The sequence below is a fragment of the Amblyomma maculatum genome, unplaced genomic scaffold, assembly GCF_055883805.1.
Source record: "Amblyomma maculatum isolate TAMU_Amacu unplaced genomic scaffold, ASM5588380v1 scaffold_54, whole genome shotgun sequence".
Classification (NCBI taxonomy): Eukaryota; Metazoa; Arthropoda; class Arachnida; order Ixodida; family Ixodidae; genus Amblyomma; species Amblyomma maculatum.
Genome location: NW_028146779.1, coordinates 74098 through 96416, shown reverse-complemented (window position 1 = coordinate 96416; position 22319 = coordinate 74098). Strand labels below are relative to the sequence as shown.

Here is a 22319-nt window from a genome sequence, read left to right as displayed (position 1 = left end):
GATGGTGGAAACCGAACCCACGACCTCCGAATATCGCGTCCGGTGCTCTTCCAACTGATCTACATCGGCCGCTGACCCCCCTGCTACTTGCTTTGGTATTTATGTAGTCTGTATATGAACCTTGAGAGTGTTCACCAGCGCCGCCCTCAACCATAGCGGCGGACGTGGAACGTCCTTTGTTACCGCCAGCGTGACGTAGAACGTGATCAAGAGCGAGGGCGAAAGCTGTGCTAGAACCCTCTTACGCTACCTATGGCTTCAAGACTGCCAGAACCGAGACCCCCGTAAGCTATAAGCAGATCAATTAAGAGGAAATGAGGGTGGTTGGTATAATACATGAAGGAAAAAGCCAACGGTCGGCGAGGCCAAGGAAAGCGTTGGGGATGGTACTTTATGTATTTTTTAATGTTTACTTGGATAATTACAGAAATTAGCAATGTAATCTGTTTAGGGGAAAGATAATTAAACACAAAGTAGAAGAAAGAACAACGTGCCGATGGTGGGAACCAAACCCACGACCTTCGAATATCGCGTCCGGTGCTCTTCCAACTGAGCTACATCGGCCGCTGTCCCCCCTGCTACTTGCTTGGATGTTTATGTCATCTGTATACGAACCTTGAGAGTGTTCACCAGCGCCGCCCTCAACCATAGCGGCGGACGTGGAACGTCCTTTGCTACCGCCAGCGTCACGTAGAACATGATCAAGAGCGAGGGCGAAAGCTGTGCTAGAACCCTCTTATGCTACCTATGGCTTCAAGACTGCCAGAACCGAGACCCCCGTAAGCTATAAGCAGATCAATTAAGAGGAAATGAGTGTGGTCGGTATAATACATGAAGGAAGATGCCAACAGTCGGCGAGGCCAAGGAAAGCGTTGGGGATGGTACTTTATGTATTTTTTAATGTTTACTTGGATAACCACAAAAATTAGCAATGTAATCTGTTTAGGGGAAAGATAATTAAACACAAAGTAGAAGAAAGAACAACGTGCTGATGGTGGGAACCGAACCCACGACCTCCGAATATCGCGTCCGGTGCTCTTCCAACTGAGCTACATCGGCCGCTGTCCCCCCTGCTACTTGCTTGGGTATTTATGTTGTCTGTATACGAACCTTGAGAGTGTTCACCAGCGCCGCCCTCAACCATAGCGGCGGACGTGGAACGTCCTTTGTTACCGCCAGCGTCACGTAGAACGTTATCAAGAGTGATGGCGAAAGCTGTGCTAGAACCCTCTTATGCTACCTATGGCTTCAAGACTGCCAGAACCGAGACCCCCGTAAGCTATAAGCAGATCAATTAAGAGGAAATGAGGGTGGTCGGTATAATACATGAAGGAAGAAGCCAACAGTCGGCGAGGCCAAGGAAAGCGTTGGGGATGGTACTTTATGTATTTTTTAATGTATACTTGGATAATCACAGAAATTAGCAATGTAATCTGTTTAGGGGAAAGATAATTAAACACAAAGTAGAAGAAAGAACAACGTGCCGATGGTGGGAACCGAACCCACGTCCTCCGAATATCGCGTCCGGTGCTCTTCCAACTGAGCTACATCGGCCGCTGTCCCCCCTGCTACTTGCTTGGGTATTTGTGTTGTCTGTATACGAACCTTGAGAGTGTTCACCAGCGCCGCCCTCAACCATAGCGGCGGACGTGGAACGTCCTTTGTTACCGCCAGCGTCACGTAGAACGTGATCAAGAGCGAGGGCGAAAGCTGTGCTAGAACCCTCTAACGCTACCTATGGCTTCAAGACTGCCAGAACCGAGACCACCGTAAGCTATAAGCAGATCAATTAAGAGGTAATGAGGGTGGCCGGTATGATACATGAAGGAAGAAGCCAACAGTCGGCGAGGCCAAGGAAAGCATTGGGGATGGTACTTTATTTATTTTTTAATGTTTACATGGATAATCACAGACATTAGCAATGTAATCTGTTTAGGGGAAAGATAATTAAACACAAAGTAGAAGAAAGAACAACGTGGCGATGGTGGGAACCGAACCCACGACCTCCGAATATCGCGGCCGGTGCTCTTCCAACTGAGCTACTTCGGCCGCTGTCCCCCCTGCTACTTGCTTGGGTATTTATGTTGTCTGTATACGAACCTTGAGAGTGTTCACCAGCGCCGCCCTCAACCATAGCGGCGGACGTGGAACGTCTTTTGTTACCGCCAGCGTCACGTAGAACGTGATCAAGAGCGAGGGCGAAAGCTGTCCTAGAACCCTCTTATGCTACCTATGGCTTCAAGACTGCCAGAACCGAGACCCCCGTAAGCTATAAGCAGATCAATTAAGAGGAAATGAGGGTGGTTGGTATAATACATGAAGGAAGAAGCCAACAGTCGGCGAGGCCAAGGAAAGCGTTGGGGATGGTACTTTATGTATTTTTTAATGTTTACTTGGATAATCACAGAAATTAGCAATGTAATCTGTTTAGGGGAAAGATAATTAAACACAAAGTAGAAGAAAGAAAAACGTGCCGATGGTGGGAACCGAACCCACGACCTCCGAATATCGCGTCCGGTGCTCTTCCAACTGAGCTACATCGGCCGCTGTCCCCCCTGCTACTTGCTTGGGTGTTTATGTAGTCTGTATACGAACCTTGAGAGTGTTCACCAGCGCCGCCCTCAACCATAGCGGCGGACGTGGAACGTCCTTTGCTACCGCCAGCGTCACGTAGAACGTGATCAAGAGCGAGGGCGAAAGCTGTGCTAGAACCCTCTTACGCTACCTATGGCTTCAAGACTGCCAGAACCGAGACCACCGTAAGCTATAAGCAGATCAATTAAGAGGAAATGAGGGTGGTCGGTATAATACATGAAGGAAGAAGCCAACAGTCGGCGAGGACAAGGAAAGCGTTGGGGAGGGTACTTTTATGTATTTTTTATTGTTTACTTGGATAATCACAGAAATTAGCAATGTAATCTGTTTAGGGAAAAGATAATTAAACACAAAGTAGAAGAAAGAACAACGTGCCGATGGTGGGAACCGAACCCACGACCTCCGAATATCGCGTCCGGTGCTCTTCCACCTGAGCTACATCGGCCGCTGTCCCCCCTGCTACTTGCTTGGGTATTTATGTTGTCTGTATACGAACCTTGAGAGTGTTCACCAGCGCCGCCCTCAACCATAGCGGCGGACGTGGAACGTCCTTTGTTACCGCCAGCGTCACGTAGAACGTTATCAAGAGTGATGGCGAAAGCTGTGCTAGAACCCTCTTATGCTACCTATGGCTTCAAGACTGCCAGAACCGAGACCCCCGTAAGCTATAAGCAGATCAATTAAGAGGAAATGAGGGTGGTCGGTATAATACATGAAGGAAGAAGCCAACAGTCGGCGAGGCCAAGGAAAGCGTTGGGGATGGTACTTTATGTATTTTTTAATGTATACTTGGATAATCACAGAAATTAGCAATGTAATCTGTTTAGGGGAAAGATAATTAAACACAAAGTAGAAGAAAGAACAACGTGCCGATGGTGGGAACCGAACCCACGTCCTCCGAATATCGCGTCCGGTGCTCTTCCAACTGAGCTACATCGGCCGCTGTCCCCCCTGCTACTTGCTTGGGTATTTGTGTTGTCTGTATACGAACCTTGAGAGTGTTCACCAGCGCCGCCCTCAACCATAGCGGCGGACGTGGAACGTCCTTTGTTACCGCCAGCGTCACGTAGAACGTGATCAAGAGCGAGGGCGAAAGCTGTGCTAGAACCCTCTAACGCTACCTATGGCTTCAAGACTGCCAGAACCGAGACCACCGTAAGCTATAAGCAGATCAATTAAGAGGTAATGAGGGTGGCCGGTATAATACATGAAGGAAGAAGCCAATAGTCGGCGAGGCCAAGGAAAGCGTTGGGGATGGTACTTTATGTATTTTTTAAAGTTTACTTGGATAATCACAGAAATTAGCAATGTAATCTGTTTAGGGGAAAGATAATTAAACACAAAGTAGAAGAAAGAACAACGTGCCGATGGTGGGAACCGAACCCACGACCTCCGAATATCGCGTCCGGTGCTCTTCCAACTGATCTACATCGGCCGCTGACCCCCCTGCTACTTGCTTTGGTATTTATGTAGTCTGTATACGAACCTTGAGAGTGTTCACCAGCGCCGCCCTCAACCATAGCGGCGGACGTGGAACGTCCTTTGTTACCGCCAGCGTCACGTAGAACGTGATCAAGAGCGAGGGCGAAAGCTGTGCTAGAACCCTCTTATGCTACCTATGGCTTCAAGACTGCCAGAACCGAGACCCCCGTAAGCTATAAGCAGATCAATTAAGAGGAAATGAGGGTGGTCGGTATAATACATGAAGGAAGAAGCCAACAGTCGGCGAGGCCAAGGAAAGCGTTGGGGATGGTACTTTATGTATTTTTTAATGTTTACTTGGATAACCACAGAAAATAGCAATGTAATCTGTTTAGGGGAAAGATAATTAAACACAAAGTAGAAGAAAGAACAACGTGCTGATGGTGGGAGCCGAACCCACGACCTCCGAATATCGCGTACGGTGCTCTTCCAACTGAGCTACATCGGCCGCTGTCCCCCCTGCTACTTGCTTGGGTATTTATGTTGTCTGTATACGAACCTTGAGAGTGTTCACCAGCGCCGCCCTCAACCATAGCGGCGGACGTGGAACGTCTTTTGTTACCGCCAGCGTCACGTAGAACGTGATCAAGAGCGAGGGCGAAAGCTGTGCTAGAACCCTCTTACGCTACCTATGGCTTCAAGACTGCCAGAACCGAGACCACCGTAAGCTATAAGCAGATCAATTAAGAGGAAATGAGGGTGGTCGGTATAATACATGAAGGAAGAAGCCAACAGTCGGCGAGGCCAAGGAAAGCGTTGGGGATGGTACTTTATGTATTTTTTTAATGTTTACATGGATAATCACAGACATTAGCAATGTAATCTGTTTAGGGGAAAGATAATTAAACACAAAGTAGAAGAAAGAACAACGTGGCGATGGTGGGAACCGAACCTACGACCTCCGAATATCGCGTCCGGTGCTCTTCCAACTGAGCTACATCGGCCGCTGTCCCCCCTGCTACTTGCCTGGGTATTTATGTTGTCTGTATACGAAACTTTAGAGTGTTCACCAGCGCCGCCCTCAACCATAGCGGCGGACGTGGAACGTCCTTTGTTACCGCCAGCGTCAGGTAGAACGTGATCAAGAGCGAGGGCGAAAGCTGTGCTAGAACCCTCTTACGCTACCTATGGCTTCAAGACTGCCAGAACCGAGACCACCGTAAGCTATAAGCAGATCAATTAAGAGGTAGTGAGGGTGGTCGGTATAATACATGAAGGAAGAAGCCAACAGTCGGCGAGGCCAAGGAAAGCGTTGGGGATGGTACTTTATGTATTTTTTAATGTTTACTTGGATAATCACAGAAATTAGCAATGTAATCTGTTTAGGGAAAAGATAATTAAACACAAAGTAGAAGAAAGAACAACGTGCCGATGGTGGAAACCGAACCCACGACCTCCGAATATCGCGTCCGGTGCTCTTCCAACTGAGCTACATCGGCCGCTTTCCCCTCTTCTACTTGCTTGGGTATTTATGTTGTCTGTATACGAACCTTGAGAGTGTTCACCAGCGCCGCTGTCAACCATAGCGGCGGACATAGAACGTCCTTTGTTACCGCCAGCTTCACGTAGAACGTTATCAAGAGCGAGGGCGAAAGCTGTGCTAGAACCCTCTTATGCTACCTATGGCTTCAAGACTGCCAGAACCGAGACCCCCGTAAGCTATAAGCAGATCAATTAAGAGGAAATGAGGGTGGTCGGTATAATACATGAAGGAAGAAGCCAACAGTCGGCGAGCCCAAGGAAAGCGTTGGGGATGGTACTTTATGTATTTTTTAATGTTTACTTGTATAATCACAGACATTAGCAATGTAATCTGTTTAGGGGAAAGATAATTAAACACAAAGTAGAAGAAAGAACAACGTGCCGATGGTGGGAACCGAACCCACGTCCTCCGAATATCGCGTCCGGTGCTCTTCCAACTGAGCTACATCGGCCGCTGTCCCCCCTGCTACTTGCTTGGGTATTTGTGTTGTCTGTATACGAACCTTGAGAGTGTTCACCAGCGCCGCCCTCAACCATAGCGGCGGACGTGGAACGTCCTTTGTTACTGCCAGCGTCACGTAGAACGTTATCAAGAGCGAGGGCGAAATCTGTGCTAGAACCCTCTTACGCTACCTATGGCTTCAAGACTGCCAGAACCGAGACCCCCGTAAGCTATAAGCAGATCATTAAGAGGAAATGAGGGTGGTCGGTATAATACATGAAGGAAGAAGCCAACAGTCGGCGAGGCCAAGGAAAGCGTTGGGGATGGTACTTTATGTATTTTTTAATGTTTACTTGGATAATCACAGACATTAGCAATGTAATCTGTTTAGGGGAAAGATAATTAAACACAGAGTAGAAGAAAGAACAACGTGCCCATGGTGGGAACCGAACCCACGACGTCCGAATATCGCGTCCGGTGCTCTTCCAACTGAGCTACACGGCCCCTGTCCCCCCTGCTACTTGCTTGGGTATTTATGTTGTCTGTATACGAACCTTGAGAGTGTTCACCAGCGCCGCCCTCAACCATAGCGGCGGACGTGGAACGTCCTTTGTTACCGCCAGCGTCACGTAGAACGTGATCAAGAGCGAGGGCGAAAGCTGTGCTAGAACCCTCTTACGCTACCTATGGCTTCAAGACTGCCAGAACCGAGACCCCCGTAAGCTATAAGCACATCAATTAAGAGGGAATGAGGGTGGTCGGTATAATACATGAAGGAAGAAGCCAACAGTCGGCGAGGCCAAGGAAGCGTTGGGGATGGTACTTTATGTATTTTTTTAATGTTTACTTGGATAATCACAGACATTAGCAATGTAATCTGTTTAGGGGAAAGATAATTAAATACAAAGTAGAAGAAAGAATAACGTGCTGATGGTGGAAACCGAACCCACGACCTCCGAATATCGCGGTCGGTGCTCTTCCAACTGATCTACATCGGCCGCTTTCCCCCCTTCTACTTGCTTGGGTATTTATGTTGTCTGTATACGAACCTTGAGAGTGTTCACCAGCGCCGCCCTCAACCACAGCGGCGGACGTAGAACGTCCTTTGTTACCGCAAGCTTCACGTAGAACGTTATCAAGAGCGAGGGCGAAAGCTGTGCTAGAATCCTCTTACGCTACCTATGGCTTCAAGACTGCCAGAACCGAGACCCCCGTAAGCTATAAGCAGATCAATTAAGAGGAAATGAGGGTGGTCGGTATAATACATGAAGGAAGAAGCCAACAGTCGGCGAGGCCAAGGAAAGCGTTGGGGATGGTACTTTATGTATTTTTTAATGTTTACTTGGATAATCTCAGAAATTAGCAATGTAATCTGTTTAGGGGAAAGATAATTAAACACAAAGTAGTAGAAAGAACAACGTGCCGATGGTGGGAACCGAACCCACGACCTCTGAATATCGCTTCCGGTGCTCTTCCAACTGTGCTACATCGGCCGCTGTCCCCCCTGCTACTTGCTAGGGTATTTGTGTTGTCTGTATACGAACCTTGAGAGTGTTCACCAGCGCCGCCCTCAACCATAGCGGCGGACGTGGAACGTCCTTTGTTACCGCCAGCGTCACGTAGAACGTGATCAAGAGCGAGGGCGAAAGCTGTGCTAGAACCCTCTTACGCTACCTATGGCTTCAAGACTGCCAGAACCGAGACCCCCGTTAGCTATAAGCAGATAGATTAAGAGGGAATGAGGGTGGTCGGTATAATACATGAAGGAAGAAGCCAACAGTCGGCGAGGCCAAGGAAAGTGTTGGGGATGGTACTTTATGTATTTTTTAATGTTTACTTGGATAATCACAGAAATTAGCAATGTAATCTGTTTAGGGAAAAGATAATTAAACACAAAGTAGAAGAAAGAACAACGTGCCGATGGTGGGAACCGAACCCACGACCTCCGAATATCGCGTCCGGTGCTCTTCCAACTGAGCTACATCGGCCGCTGTCCCCCCTGCTACTTGCTTGGGTATTTATGTTGTCTGTATACGAACCTTGAGAGTGTTCACCAGCGCCGCCCTCAATCATAGCGGCGGACGTGGAACGTCCTATGTTACCGCCAGCGTCACGTAGAACGTTATCAAGAGCGAGGGCGAATGCTGTGCTAGAACCCTCTTACGCTACCTATGGCTTCAAGACTGCCAGAACCGAGACCCCCGTGAGCTATAAGCAGATCAATTAAGAGGAAATGAGGGTGGTCGGTACAATACATGAAGGAAGAAGCCAACAGTCGGCGAGGCCAAGGAAAGCATTGGGGATGGTACTTTATGTATTTTTTAATGTTTACTTGGATAATCACAGAAATTAGCAATGTAATCTGTTTAGGGGAAAGATAATTAAACACAAAGTAGAAGAAAGAACAACGTGCCGATGGTGGAAACCGAACCCACGACCTCCGAATATCGCGTCCGGTGCTCTTCCAACTGAGCTACATCGGCCGCTTTCCCCCCTTCTACTTGCTTGGGTATTTATGTTGTCTGTATACGAACCTTGAGAGTGTTCACCAGCGCCGCCCTCAACCACAGCGGCGGACGTAGAACGTCCTTTGTTACCGCCAGCTTCACGTAGAACGTTATCAAGAGCGAGGGCGAAAGCTGTGCTAGAACCCTCTTACGCTACCTATGGCTTCAAGACTGCCAGAACCGAGACCCCCGTAAGCTATAAGCAGATCAATTAAGAGGAAATGAGGGTGGTCGGTATAATACATGAAGGAAGAAGCCAACAGTCGGCGAGGCCAAGGAAAGCGTTGGGGATGGTACTTTATGTATTTTTTAATGTTTACTTGGATAATCTCAGAAATTAGCAATGTAATCTGTTTAGGGGAAAGATAATTAAACACAAAGTAGTAGAAAGAACAACGTGCCGATGGTTAGAACCGAACCCACGACCTCTGAATATCGCTTCCGGTGCTCTTCCAACTGAGCTACATCGGCCGCTGTCCCCCCTGCTACTTGCTATTGTATTTGTGTTGTCTGTATACGAACCTTGAGAGTGTTCACCAGCGCCGCCCTCAACCATAGCGGCGGACGTGGAACGTCCTTTGTTACCGCCAGCGTCACGTAGAACGTTATCAAGAGCGAGGGCGAAAGCTGTGCTAGAACCCTCTTACGCTACCTATGGCTTCAAGACTGCCAGAACCGAGACCCCCGTAAGCTATAAGCAGATCAATTAAGAGGAAATGAGGGTGGTCGGTATAATACATGAAGGAAGAAGCCAACAGTCGGCGAGGCCAGGAAAGCGTTGGGGATGGTACTTTATGTATTTTTTTAATGTTTACATGGATAATCACAGACATTAGCAATGTAATCTGTTTACGGGAAAGATAATTAAACACCAAGTAGAAGAAAGAACAACGTGGCGATGGTGGGAACCGAACCTACGACCTCCGAATATCGCGTCCGGTGCTCTTCAAACTGAGCTACATCGGTCGCTGTCCCCCCTGCTACTTGCCTGGGTATTTATGTTGTCTGTATACGAACCTTGAGAGTGTTCACCAGCGCCGCCCTCAACCATAGCGGCGGACGTGGAACGTCCTTTGTTACCGCCAGCGTCACGTAGAACGTGATCAAGAGCGAGGTCGAAAGCTGTGCTAGAACCCTCTTATGCTACCTATGGCTTCAAGACTGCGAGAACCGAGACCCCCGTAAGCTATAAGCAGATCAATTAAGAGGAAATGAGGGTGGTCGGTATAATACATGAAGGAAGAAGCCAACAGTCGGCGAGGCCAAGGAAAGCGTTCGGGATGGTACTTTATGTATTTTTTAATGTTTATTTGGATAATCACAGACATTAGCAATGTACTCTGTTTAGGGGAAAGATAATTTAACACAAAGTAGAAGAAAGAACAACGTGTCGATGGTGGGAACCGAACCCACGACCTCCGAATATCGCGTCCGGTGCTCTTCCAACTGAGCTACATCGGCCGCTGTCCTCCATGCTACTTGCTTGGGTATTTATGTTGTCTGTATACGAACCTTGAGAGTGTTCACCAGCGCCGCCCTCAACCATAGCGGCGCACGTGGAACGTCCTTTGTTACCGCCAGCGTCACGTAGAACGTGATCAAGAGCGAGGGCGAAAGCTGTGCTAGAACCCTCTTACGCTACCTATGGCTTCAAGACTGCCAGAACCGAGACCCCCGTAAGCTATAAGCAGATCAATTAAGAGGGAATGAGGGTGTTCGGTATAATAAGGAAGAAGCCAACAGTCGGCGAGGCCAAGGAAGCGTTGGGGATGGTACTTTATGTATTTTTTTAATGTTTACTTGGATAATCACAGACATTAGCAATGTAATCTGTTTAGGGGAAAGATAATTAAACACAAAGTAGAAGAAAGAACAACGTGCCGATTGTGGGAACCGAACCCACGACCTCCGAATATCGCGTCCGGTGCTCTTCCAACTGAGCTACATCGGCCGCTGTCCCCCCTGCTACTTGCTTGGGTATTTATGTTGTCTGTATACGAACCTTGAGAGTGTTCACCAGCGCCGCCCTCAATCATAGCGGCGGACGTGGAACGTCCTATGTTACCGCCAGCGTCACGTAGAACGTTATCAAGAGCGAGGGCGAAAGCTGTGCTAGAACCCTCTTACGCTACCTATGGCTTCAAGACTGCCAGAACCGAGACCCCCGTGAGCTATAAGCAGATCAATTAAGAGGAAATGAGGGTGGTCGGTACAATACATGAAGGAAGAAGCCAACAGTCGGCGAGGCCAAGGAAAGCATTGGGGATGGTACTTTATGTATTTTTTAATGTTTACTTGGATAATCACAGAAATTAGCAATGTAATCTGTTTAGGGGAAAGATAATTAAACACAAAGTAGAAGAAAGAACAACGTGCCGATGGTGGAAACCGAACCCACGACCTCCGAATATCGCGTCCGGTGCTCTTCCAACTGAGCTACATCGGCCGCTTTCCCCCTTCTACTTGCTTGGGTATTTATGTTGTCTGTATACGAACCTTGAGAGTGTTCACCATCGCCGCCCTCAACCACAGCGGCGGACGTAGAACGTCCTTTGTTACCGCCAGCTTCACGTAGAACGTTATCAAGAGCGAGGGCGAAAGCTGTGCTAGAACCCTCTTACGCTACCTATGGCTTCAAGACTGCCAGAACCGAGACCCCCGTAAGCTATAAGCAGATCAATTAAGAGGAAATGAGGGTGGTCGGTATAATACATGAAGGAAGAAGCCAACAGTCGGCGAGGCCAAGGAAAGCGTTGGGGATGGTACTTTATGTATTTTTTAATGTTTACTTGGATAATCTCAGAAATTAGCAATGTAATCTGTTTAGGGGAAAGATAATTAAACACAAAGTAGTAGAAAGAACAACGTGCCGATGGTGGGAACCGAACCCACGACCTCTGAATATCGCTTCCGGTGCTCTTCCAACTGAGCTACATCGGCCGCTGTCCCCCCTGCTACTTGCTAGGCTATTTGTGTTGTCTGTATACGAACCTTGAGAGTGTTCACCAGCGCCGCCCTCAACCATAGCGGCGGACGTGGAACGTCCTTTGTTACCGCCAGCGTCACGTAGAACGTGATCAAGAGCGAGGTCGAAAGCTGTGCTAGAACCCTCTTATGCTACCTATGGCTTCAAGACTGCGAGAACCGAGACCCCCGTAAGCTATAAGCAGATCAATTAAGAGGAAATGAGGGTGGTCGGTATAATACATGAAGGAAGAAGCCAACAGTCGGCGAGGCCAAGGAAAGCATTCGGGATGGTACTTTATGTATTTTTTAATGTTTATTTGGATAATCACAGACATTAGCAATGTACTCTGTTTAGGGGAAAGATAATTTAACACAAAGTAGAAGAAAGAACAACGTGTCGATGGTGGGAACCGAACCCACGACCTCCGAATATCGCGTCCGGTGCTCTTCCAACTGAGCTACATCGGCCGCTGTCCTCCATGCTACTTGCTTGGGTATTTATGTTGTCTGTATACGAACCTTGAGAGTGTTCACCAGCGCCGCCCTCAACCATAGCGGCGGACGTGGAACGTCCTTTGTTACCGCCAGCGTCACGTAGAACGTGATCAAGAGCGAGGGCGAAAGCTGTGCTAGAACCCTCTTACGCTACCTATGGCTTCAAGACTGCCAGAACCGAGACCCCCGTAAGCTATAAGCAGATCAATTAAGAGGGAATGAGGGTGTTCGGTATAATAAGGAAGAAGCCAACAGTCGGCGAGGCCAAGGAAGCGTTGGGGATGGTACTTTATGTATTTTTTTAATGTTTACTTGGATAATCACAGACATTAGCAATGTAATCTGTTTAGGGGAAAGATAATTAAACACAAAGTAGAAGAAAGAACAACGTGCCGATTGTGGGAACCGAACCCACGACCTCCGAATATCGCGTCCGGTGCTCTTCCAACTGAGCTACATCGGCCGCTGTCCCCCCTGCTACTTGCTAGGGTATTTGTGTTGTCTGTATACGAACCTTGAGAGTGTTCACCAGCGCCGCCCTCAACCATAGCGGCGGACGTGGAACGTCCTTTGTTACCGGCAGCGTCACGTAGAACGTTATCAAGAGCGAGGGCGAAAGCTGTGCTAGAACCCTCTTACGCTACCTATGGCTTCAAGACTGCCAGAACCGAGACCCCCGTAAGCTATAAGCAGATCAATTAAGAGGGAATGAGGGTGTTCGGTATAATAAGGAAGAAGCCAACAGTCGGCGAGGCCAAGGAAGCGTTGGGGATGGTACTTTATGTATTTTTTTAATGTTTACTTGGATAATCACAGACATTAGCAATGTAATCTGTTTAGGGGAAAGATAATTTAACACAAAGTAGAAGAAAGAACAACGTGTCGATGGTGGGAACCGAACCCACGACCTCCGAATATCGCGTCCGGTGCTCTTCCAACTGAGCTACATCGGCCGCTGTCCTCCATGCTACTTGCTTGGGTATTTATGTTGTCTGTATACGAACCTTGAGAGTGTTCACCAGCGCCGCCCTCAACCATAGCGGCGGACGTGGAACGTCCTTTGTTACCGCCAGCGTCACGTAGAACGTGATCAAGAGCGAGGGCGAAAGCTGTGCTAGAACCCTCTTACGCTACCTATGGCTTCAAGACTGCCAGAACCGAGATCCCCGTAAGCTATAAGCAGATCAATTAAGAGGGAATGAGGGTGTTCGGTATAATAAGGAAGAAGCCAACAGTCGGCGAGGCCAAGGAAGCGTTGGGGATGGTACTTTATGTATTTTTTTAATGTTTACTTGGATAATCACAGACATTAGCAATGTAATCTGTTTAGGGGAAAGATAATTAAACACAAAGTAGAAGAAAGAACAACGTGCCGATTGTGGGAACCGAACCCACGACCTCCGAATATCGCGTCCGGTGCTCTTCCAACTGAGCTACATCGGCCGCTGTCCCCCCTGCTACTTGCTAGGGTATTTGTGTTGTCTGTATACGAACCTTGAGAGTGTTCACCAGCGCCGCCCTCAACCATAGCGGCGGACGTGGAACGTCCTTTGTTACCGCCAGCGTCACGTAGAACGTTATCAAGAGCGAGGGCGAAAGCTGTGCTAGAACCCTCTTACGCTACCTATGGCTTCAAGACTGCCAGAACCGAGACCCCCGTAAGCTATAAGCAGATCAATTAAGAGGAAATGAGGGTGGTCGGTATAATACATGAAGGAAGAAGCCAACAGTCGGCGAGGCCAAGGAAAGCGTTGGGGATGGTACTTTATGTATTTTTTTAATGTTTACATGGATAATCACAGACATTAGCAATGTAATCTGTTTAGGGGGAAGATAATTAAACACAAAGTAGAAGAAAGAACAACGTGGCGATGGTGGGAACCGAACCTACGACCTCCGAATATCGCGTCCGGTGCTCTTCCAACTGAGCTACATCGGCCGCTGTCCCCCCTGCTACTTGCCTGGGTATTTATGTTGTCTGTATACGAACCTTGAGAGTGTTCACCAGCGCCGCCCTCAACCATAGCGGCGGACGTGGAACGTCCTTTGTTACCGCCAGCGTCACGTAGAACGTGATTCATAGTGATGGCGAAAACTGTGCTAGAACCCTCTTATGCTACCTATGGCTTCAAGACTGCCAGAACCGAGACCCCCGTAAGCTATAAGCAGATAAATTAAGAGGAAATGAGGGTGGTCGGTATAATACATGAAGGAAGAAGCCAACAGTCGGCGAGGCCAAGGAAAGCGTTGGGGATGGTACTTTATGTATTTTTTAATGTTTACTTGGATAATCACAGACATTAGCAATGTAATCTGTTTAGGGGAAAGATAATTAAACACAAAGTAGAAGAAAGAACAACGTGCCGATGGTGGGAACCGAACCCACGACCTCCGAATATCTCGTCCGGAGCTCTTCCAACTGAGCTACATCGGCCGCTGTCCCCCCTGCTGCTTGCTTGGGTATTTGTGTTGTCTGTATACGAACCTTGAGAGTGTTCACCAGCGCCGCCCTCAATCATAGCGGCGGACGTGGAACGTCCTATGTTACCGCCAGCGTCACGTAGAACGTTATCAAGAGCGAGGGCGAAAGCTGTGCTAGAACCCTCTTACGCTACCTATGGCTTCAAGACTGCCAGAACCGAGACCCCCGTGAGCTATAAGCAGATCAATTAAGAGGAAATGAGGGTGGTCGGTACAATACATGAAGGAAGAAGCCAACAGTCGGCGAGGCCAAGGAAAGCATTGGGGATGGTACTTTATGTATTTTTTAATGTTTACTTGGATAATCACAGAAATTAGCAATGTAATCTGTTTAGGGGAAAGATAATTAAACACAAAGTAGAAGAAAGAACAACGTGCCGATGGTGGAAACCGAACCCACGACCTCCGAATATCGCGTCCGGTGCTCTTCCAACTGAGCTACATCGGCCGCTTTCCCCCCTTCTACTTGCTTGGGTATTTATGTTGTCTGTATACGAACCTTGAGAGTGTTCACCAGCGCCGCCCTCAACCACAGCGGCGGACGTAGAACGTCCTTTGTTACCGCCAGCTTCACGTAGAACGTTATCAAGAGCGAGGGCGAAAGCTGTGCTAGAACCCTCTTACGCTACCTATGGCTTCAAGACTGCCAGAACCGAGACCCCCGTAAGCTATAAGCAGATCAATTAAGAGGAAATGAGGGTGGTCGGTATAATACATGAAGGAAGAAGCCAACAGTCGGCGAGGCCAAGGAAAGCGTTGGGGATGGTACTTTATGTATTTTTTAATGTTTACTTGGGTAATCTCAGAAATTAGCAATGTAATCTGTTTAGGGGAAAGATAATTAAACACAAAGTAGTAGAAAGAACAACGTGCCGATGGTGGGAACCGAACCCACGACCTCTGAATATCGCTTCCGGTGCTCTTCCAACTGAGCTACATCGGCCGCTGTCCCCCCTGCTACTTGCTAGGGTATTTGTGTTGTCTGTATACGAACCTTGAGAGTGTTCACCAGCGCCGCCCTCAACCATAGCGGCGGACGTGGAACGTCCTTTGTTACCGCCAGCGTCACGTAGAACGTTATCAAGAGCGAGGGCGAAAGCTGTGCTAGAACCCTCTTACGCTACCTATGGCTTCAAGACTGCCAGAACCGAGACCCCCGTAAGCTATAAGCAGATCAATTAAGAGGAAATGAGGGTGGTCGGTATAATACATGAAGGAAGAAGCCAACAGTCGGCGAGGCCAGGAAAGCGTTGGGGATGGTACTTTATGTATTTTTTTAATGTTTACATGGATAATCACAGACATTAGCAATGTAATCTGTTTACGGGAAAGATAATTAAACACAAAGTAGAAGAAAGAACAACGTGGCGATGGTGGGAACCGAACCTACGACCTCCGAATATCGCGTCCGGTTCTCTTCAAACTGAGCTACATCGGTCGCTGTCCCCCCTGCTACTTGCCTGGGTATTTATGTTGTCTGTATACGAACCTTGAGAGTGTTCACCAGCGCCGCCCTCAACCATAGCGGCGGACGTGGAACGTCCTTTGTTACCGCCAGCGTCACGTAGAACGTGATCAAGAGCGAGGTCGAAAGCTGTGCTAGAACCCTCTTATGCTACCTATGGCTTCAAGACTGCGAGAACCGAGACCCCCGTAAGCTATAAGCAGATCAATTATGAGGAAATGAGGGTGGTCGGTATAATACATGAAGGAAGAAGCCAACAGTCGGCGAGGCCAAGGAAAGCGTTCGGGATGGTACTTTATGTATTTTTTAATGTTTATTTGGATAATCACAGACATTAGCAATGTACTCTGTTTAGGGGAAAGATAATTTAACACAAAGTAGAAGAAAGAACAACGTGTAGATGGTGGGAACCGAACCCACGACCTCCGAATATCGCGTCCGGTGCTCTTCCAACTGAGCTACATCGGCCGCTGTCCTCCATGCTACTTGCTTGGGTATTTATGTTGTCTGTATACGAACCTTGAGAGTGTTCACCAGCGCCGCCCTCAACCATAGCGGCGGACGTGGAACGTCCTTTGTTACCGCCAGCGTCACGTAGAACGTGATCAAGAGCGAGGGCGAAAGCTGTGCTAGAACCCTCTTACGCTACCTATGGCTTCAAGACTGCCAGAACCGAGACCCCCGTAAGCTATAAGCAGATCAATTAAGAGGGAATGAGGGTGTTCGGTATAATAAGGAAGAAGCCAACAGTCGGCGAGGCCAAGGAAGCGTTGGGGATGGTACTTTATGTATTTTTTTAATGTTTACTTGGATAATCACATACATTAGCAATGTAATCTGTTTAGGGGAAAGATAATTAAACACAAAGTAGAAGAAAGAACAACGTGCCGATTGTGGGAACCGAACCCACGACCTCCGAATATCGCGTCCGGTGATCTTCCAACTGAGCTACATCGGCCGCTGTCCCCCCTGCTACCTGCTAGTGTATTTGTGTTGTCTGTATACGAACCTTGAGAGTGTTCACCAGCGCCGCCCTCAACCATAGCGGCGGACGTGGAACGTCCTTTGTTACCGGCAGCGTCACGTAGAACGTTATCAAGAGCGAGGGCGAAAGCTGTGCTAGAACCCTCTTACGCTACCTATGGCTTCAAGACTGCCAGAACCGAGACCCCCGTGAGCTATAAGCAGATCAATTAAGAGGAAATGAGGGTGGTCGGTACAATACATGAAGGAAGAAGCCAACAGTCGGCGAGGCCAAGGAAAGCATTGGGGATGGTACTTTATGTATTTTTTAATGTTTACTTGGATAATCACAGAAATTAGCAATGTAATCTGTTTAGGGGAAAGATAATTAAACACAAAGTAGAAGAAAGAACAACGTGCCGATGGTGGAAACCGAACCCACGACCTCCGAATATCGCGTCCGGTGCTCTTCCAACTGAGCTACATCGGCCGCTTTCCCCCCTTCTACTTGCTTGGGTATTTATGTTGTCTGTATACGAACCTTGAGAGTGTTCACCAGCGCCGCCCTCAACCACAGCGGCGGACGTAGAACGTCCTTTGATACCGCCAGCTTCACGTAGAACGTTATCAAGAGCGAGGGCGAAAGCTGTGCTAGAACCCACTTACGCTACCTATGGCTTCAAGACTGCCAGAACCGAGACCCCCGTAAGCTATAAGCAGATCAATTAAGAGGGAATGAGGGTGTTCGGTATAATAAGGAAGAAGCCAACAGTCGGCGAGGCCAAGGAAGCGTTGGGGATGGTACTTTATGTATTTTTTTAATGTTTACTTGGATAATCACAGACATTAGCAATGTAATCTGTTTAGGGGAAAGATAATTAAACACAAAGTAGAAGAAAGAACAACGTGCCGATTGTGGGAACCGAACCCACGACCTCCGAATATCGCGTCCGGTGCTCTTCCAACTGAGCTACATCGGCCGCTGTCCCCCCTGCTACTTGCTAGGGTATTTGTGTTGTCTGTATACGAACCTTGAGAGTGTTCACCAGCGCCGCCCTCAACCATAGCGGCGGACGTGGAACGTCCTTTGTTACCGCCAGCGTCACGTAGAACGTTATCAAGAGCGAGGGCGAAAGCTGTGCTAGAACCCTCTTACGCTACCTATGGCTTCAAGACTGCCAGAACCGAGACCCCCGTAAGCTATAAGCAGATAAATTAAGAGGAAATGAGGGTGGTCAGTATAATACATGAAGGAAGAAGCCAACAGTCGGCGAGGCCAAGGAAAGCGTTGGGGATGGTACTTTATGTATTTTTTTAATGTTTACATGGATACTCACAGACATTAGCAATGTAATCTGTTTAGGGGGAAGATAATTAAACACAAAGTAGAAGAAAGAACAACGTGGCGATGGTGGGAACCGAACCTACGACCTCCGAATATCGCGTCCGGTGCTCTTCCAACTGAGCTACATCGGCCGCTGTCCCCCCTGCTACTTGCCTGGGTATTTATGTTGTCTGTATACGAACCTTGAGAGTGTTCACCAGCGCCGCCCTCAACCATAGCGGCGGACGTGGAACGTCCTTTGTTACCGCCAGCGTCACGTAGAACGTGATTCATAGTGATGGCGAAAACTGTGCTAGAACCCTCTTATGCTACCTATGGCTTCAAGACTGCCAGAACCGAGACCCCCGTAAGCTATAAGCAGATAAATTAAGAGGAAATGAGGGTGGTCGGTATAATACATGAAGGAAGAAGCCAACAGTCGGCGAGGCCAAGGAAAGCGTTGGGGATGGTACTTTATGTATTTTTTAATGTTTACTTGGATAATCACAGACATTAGCAATGTAATCTGTTTAGGGGAAAGATAATTAAACACAAAGTAGAAGAAAGAACAACGTGCCGATGGTGGGAACCGAACCCACGACCTCCGAATATCGCGTCCGGAGCTCTTCCAACTGAGCTACATCGGCCGCTGTCCCCCCTGCTGCTTGCTTGGGTATTTATGTTGTCTGTATACGAACCTTGAGAGTGTTCACCAGCGCCGCCCTCAACCATAGCGGCGGACGTGGAACGTCCTTTGTTACCGCCAGCGTCACGTAGAATGTGATCAAGAGCGAGGGCGAAAGCTGTGCTAGAACCCTCTTACGCTACCTATGGCTTCAACACTGCCAGAACCGAGACCCCCGTAAGCTATAAGCAGATCAATTAATAGGGAATGAGGGTGGTCGGTATAATAAGGAAGAAGCCAACAGTCGGCGAAGCCAAGGAAGCATTGGGGATGGTACTTTATGTATTTTTTTAATGTTCACTTGGATAATCACAGACATTAGCAATGTAATCTGTTTAGGGGAAAGATAATTAAACACAAAGTAGAAGAAAGAACAACGTGCCGATAGTGGAAACCGAACCCACGACCTCCGAAATTCGCGTCCGGTGCTCTTCCAACTGAGCTACATCGGCCGCTTTTCCCCCTTCTACTTGCTTGGGTATTTATGTTGTCTGTATACGAACCTTGAGAGTGTTCACCAGCGCCGCCCTCAACCATAGCGGCGGACGTAGAACGTCCTTTGTTACCGCCAGCTTCACGTAGAACGTTATCAAGAGCGAGGGCGAAAGCTGTGCTAGAACCCTCTTACGCTACCTATGGCTTCAAGACTGCCAGAACCGAGACCCCCGTAAGCTATAAGCAGATCAATTAAGAGGAAATGAGGGTGGTCGGTATACTACATGAAGGAAGAAGCCAACAGTCGGCGAGGCCAAGGAAAGCGTTGGGGATGGTACTTTATGTATTTTTTTAATGTTTACTTGGATAACCACAGAAATTAGCAATGTAATCTGTTTAGGGGAAAGATAATTAAACACAAAGTAGAAGAAAGAACAACGTGCTGATGGTGGGAGCCGAACCCACGACCTCCGAATATCGCGTCCGGTGCTCTTCCAACTGAGCTACATCGGCCGCTGTCCCCCCTGCTACTTCTTGGGTATTTATGTTGTCTGTATACGAACCTTGAGAGTGTTCACCAGCGCCGCCCTCAACCATAGCGGCGGACGTGGAACGTCCTTTTTTACCACCAGCGTCACGTAGAACGTGATCAAGAGCGAGGGCGAAAGCTGTGCTAGAACCCTCTTACGCTACCTATGGCTTCAAGACTGCCAGAACCGAGACCCCCGTAAGCTATAAGCAGATCAATTAAGAGGAAATTAGGGTGGTCGGTATAATACATGATGGAAGAAGCCAATAGTCGGCGAGGCCAAGGAAAGCGTTGGGGATGGTACTTTATGTATTTTTTAATGTTTACTTGATAATCACAGAAATTAGCAATGTAATCTGTTTAGGGGAAAGATAATTAAACACAAAGTCGAAGAAAGAGCAACGTGCCGATGGTGGGAACCGAACCCACGACCTCCGAATATCGCGTCCGGTGCTCTTCCAACTGAGCTACATCGGCCGCTGTCCCCCCTGCTACTTGCTAGGGTATTTGTGTTGTCTGTATACGAACCTTGAGAGTGTTCACCAGCGCCGCCCTCAACCATAGCGGCGGACGTGGAACGTCCTTTGTTACCGCCAGCGTCACGTAGAACGTTATCAAGAGCGAGGGCGAAAGCTGTGCTAGAACCCTCTTATGCTACCTATGGCTTCAAGACTGCCAGAACCGAGCCCCCCCGTAAGCTATAAGCAGATCAATTAAGAGGAAATGAGGGTGGTCGGTATAATACATGAAGGAAGAAGCCAACAGTCGGCGAGGCCAAGGAAAGCGTTGGGGATGGTACTTTATGTATTTTTTTAATGTTTACATGGATAATCACAGACATTAGCAATGTAATCTGTTTAGGGGGAAGATAATTAAACACAAAGTAGAAGAAAGAACAACGTGCCGATGGTGGGAACCGAACCCACGACCTCCGCATATCGCGTCCGGTGCTCTTCCAACTGAGCTACATCGGCCGCTGTCCCCCCTGCTAATTGCTAGGGTATTTGTGTTGTCTGTATACGAACCTTGAGAGTGTTCACCAGCGCCGCCCTCAACCATAGCGGCGGACGTGGAACGTCCTTTGTTACCGCCAGCGTCACGTAGAACGTTATCAAGAGCGAGGGCGAAAGCTGTGCTAGAACCCTCTTACGCTACCTATGGCTTCAAGACTGCCAGAACCGAGCCCCCCGTAAGCTATAAGCAGATCAATTAAGAGGAAATGAGGGTGGTCGGTATAATACATGAAGGAAGAAGCCAACAGTCGGCGAGGCCAAGGAAAGCGTTGGGGATGGTACTTTATGTATTTTTTTAATGTGTACATGGATAATCACAGACATTAGCAATGTAATCTGTTTATGGGAAAGATAATTAAACACAAAGTAGAAGAAAGAACAACGTGCCGATGGTGGGAACCGAACCCACGACCTCCGAATATCGCGTCCGGTGCTCTTCCAACTGAGCTACATCGGCCGCTGTCCCCCCTGCTACTTGCTTGGGTATTTATGTTGTCTGTATACGAACCTTGAGAGTGTTCACCAGCGCCGCCCTCAACCATAGCGACGGACGTGGAACGTCCTTTGTTACCGCCAGCGTCACGTAGAACGTGATCAAGAGCGAGGGCGAAAGCTGTGCTAGAACCCTCTTACGCTACCTATGGCTTCAAGACTGCCAGAACCGAGACCCCCGTAAGCTATAAGCAGATCAATTAAGAGGAAATGAGGGTGGTCGGTATAATACATTAAGGAAGAAGCCAACAGTCGGCGAGGCCAAGGAAAGCGTTGGGGATGGTACTTTATGTATTTTTTAATGTTTACTTGGATAATCACAGAAATTAGCAATGTAATCTGTTTAGGGGAAAGATAATTAAACACAAAGTAGAAGAAAGAACAACGTGCCGATGGTGGGAACCGAACCCACGACCTCCGAATATCGCGTCCGGTGCTCTTCCAACTGAGCTACATCGGCCGCTGTCCCCCCTGCTACTTGCTAGGGTATTTGTGTTGTCTGTATACGAACCTTGAGAGTGTTCACCAGCGCCGCCCTCAACCATAGCGGCGGACGTGGAACGTCCTTTGTTACCGCCAGCGTCACGTAGAACGTTATCAAGAGCGAGGGCGAAAGCTGTGCTAGAACCCTCTTACGCTACCTATGGCTTCAAGACTGCCAGAACCGAGACCCCCGTAAGCTATAAGCAGATCAATTAAGAGGAAATGAGGGTGGTCGGTATAATACATGAAGGAAGAAGCCAACAGTCGGCGAGGCCAGGAAAGCGTTGGGGATGGTACTTTATGTATTTTTTTAATGTTTACATGGATAATCACAGACATTAGCAATGTAATCTGTTTACGGGAAAGATAATTAAACACAAAGTAGAAGAAAGAACAACGTGGCGATGGTGGGAACCGAACCTACGACCTCCGAATATCGCGTCCGGTGCTCTTCAAACTGAGCTACATCGGTCGCTGTC

At 48.2% G+C, this 22319-nt stretch overlaps 1 non-coding gene across 1 annotated transcript; it reads right to left on the bottom strand.

The window, feature by feature from the left end:
* Positions 1-14331: 14331 nt before the first annotated feature.
* TRNAS-AGA (transfer RNA serine (anticodon AGA)) lies at positions 14332-14404 on the bottom strand. Its single transcript has one exon. It is a non-coding gene; the product is annotated as a tRNA-Ser (tRNA).
* Between the last annotated feature and the right edge of the window lie 7915 nt (positions 14405-22319).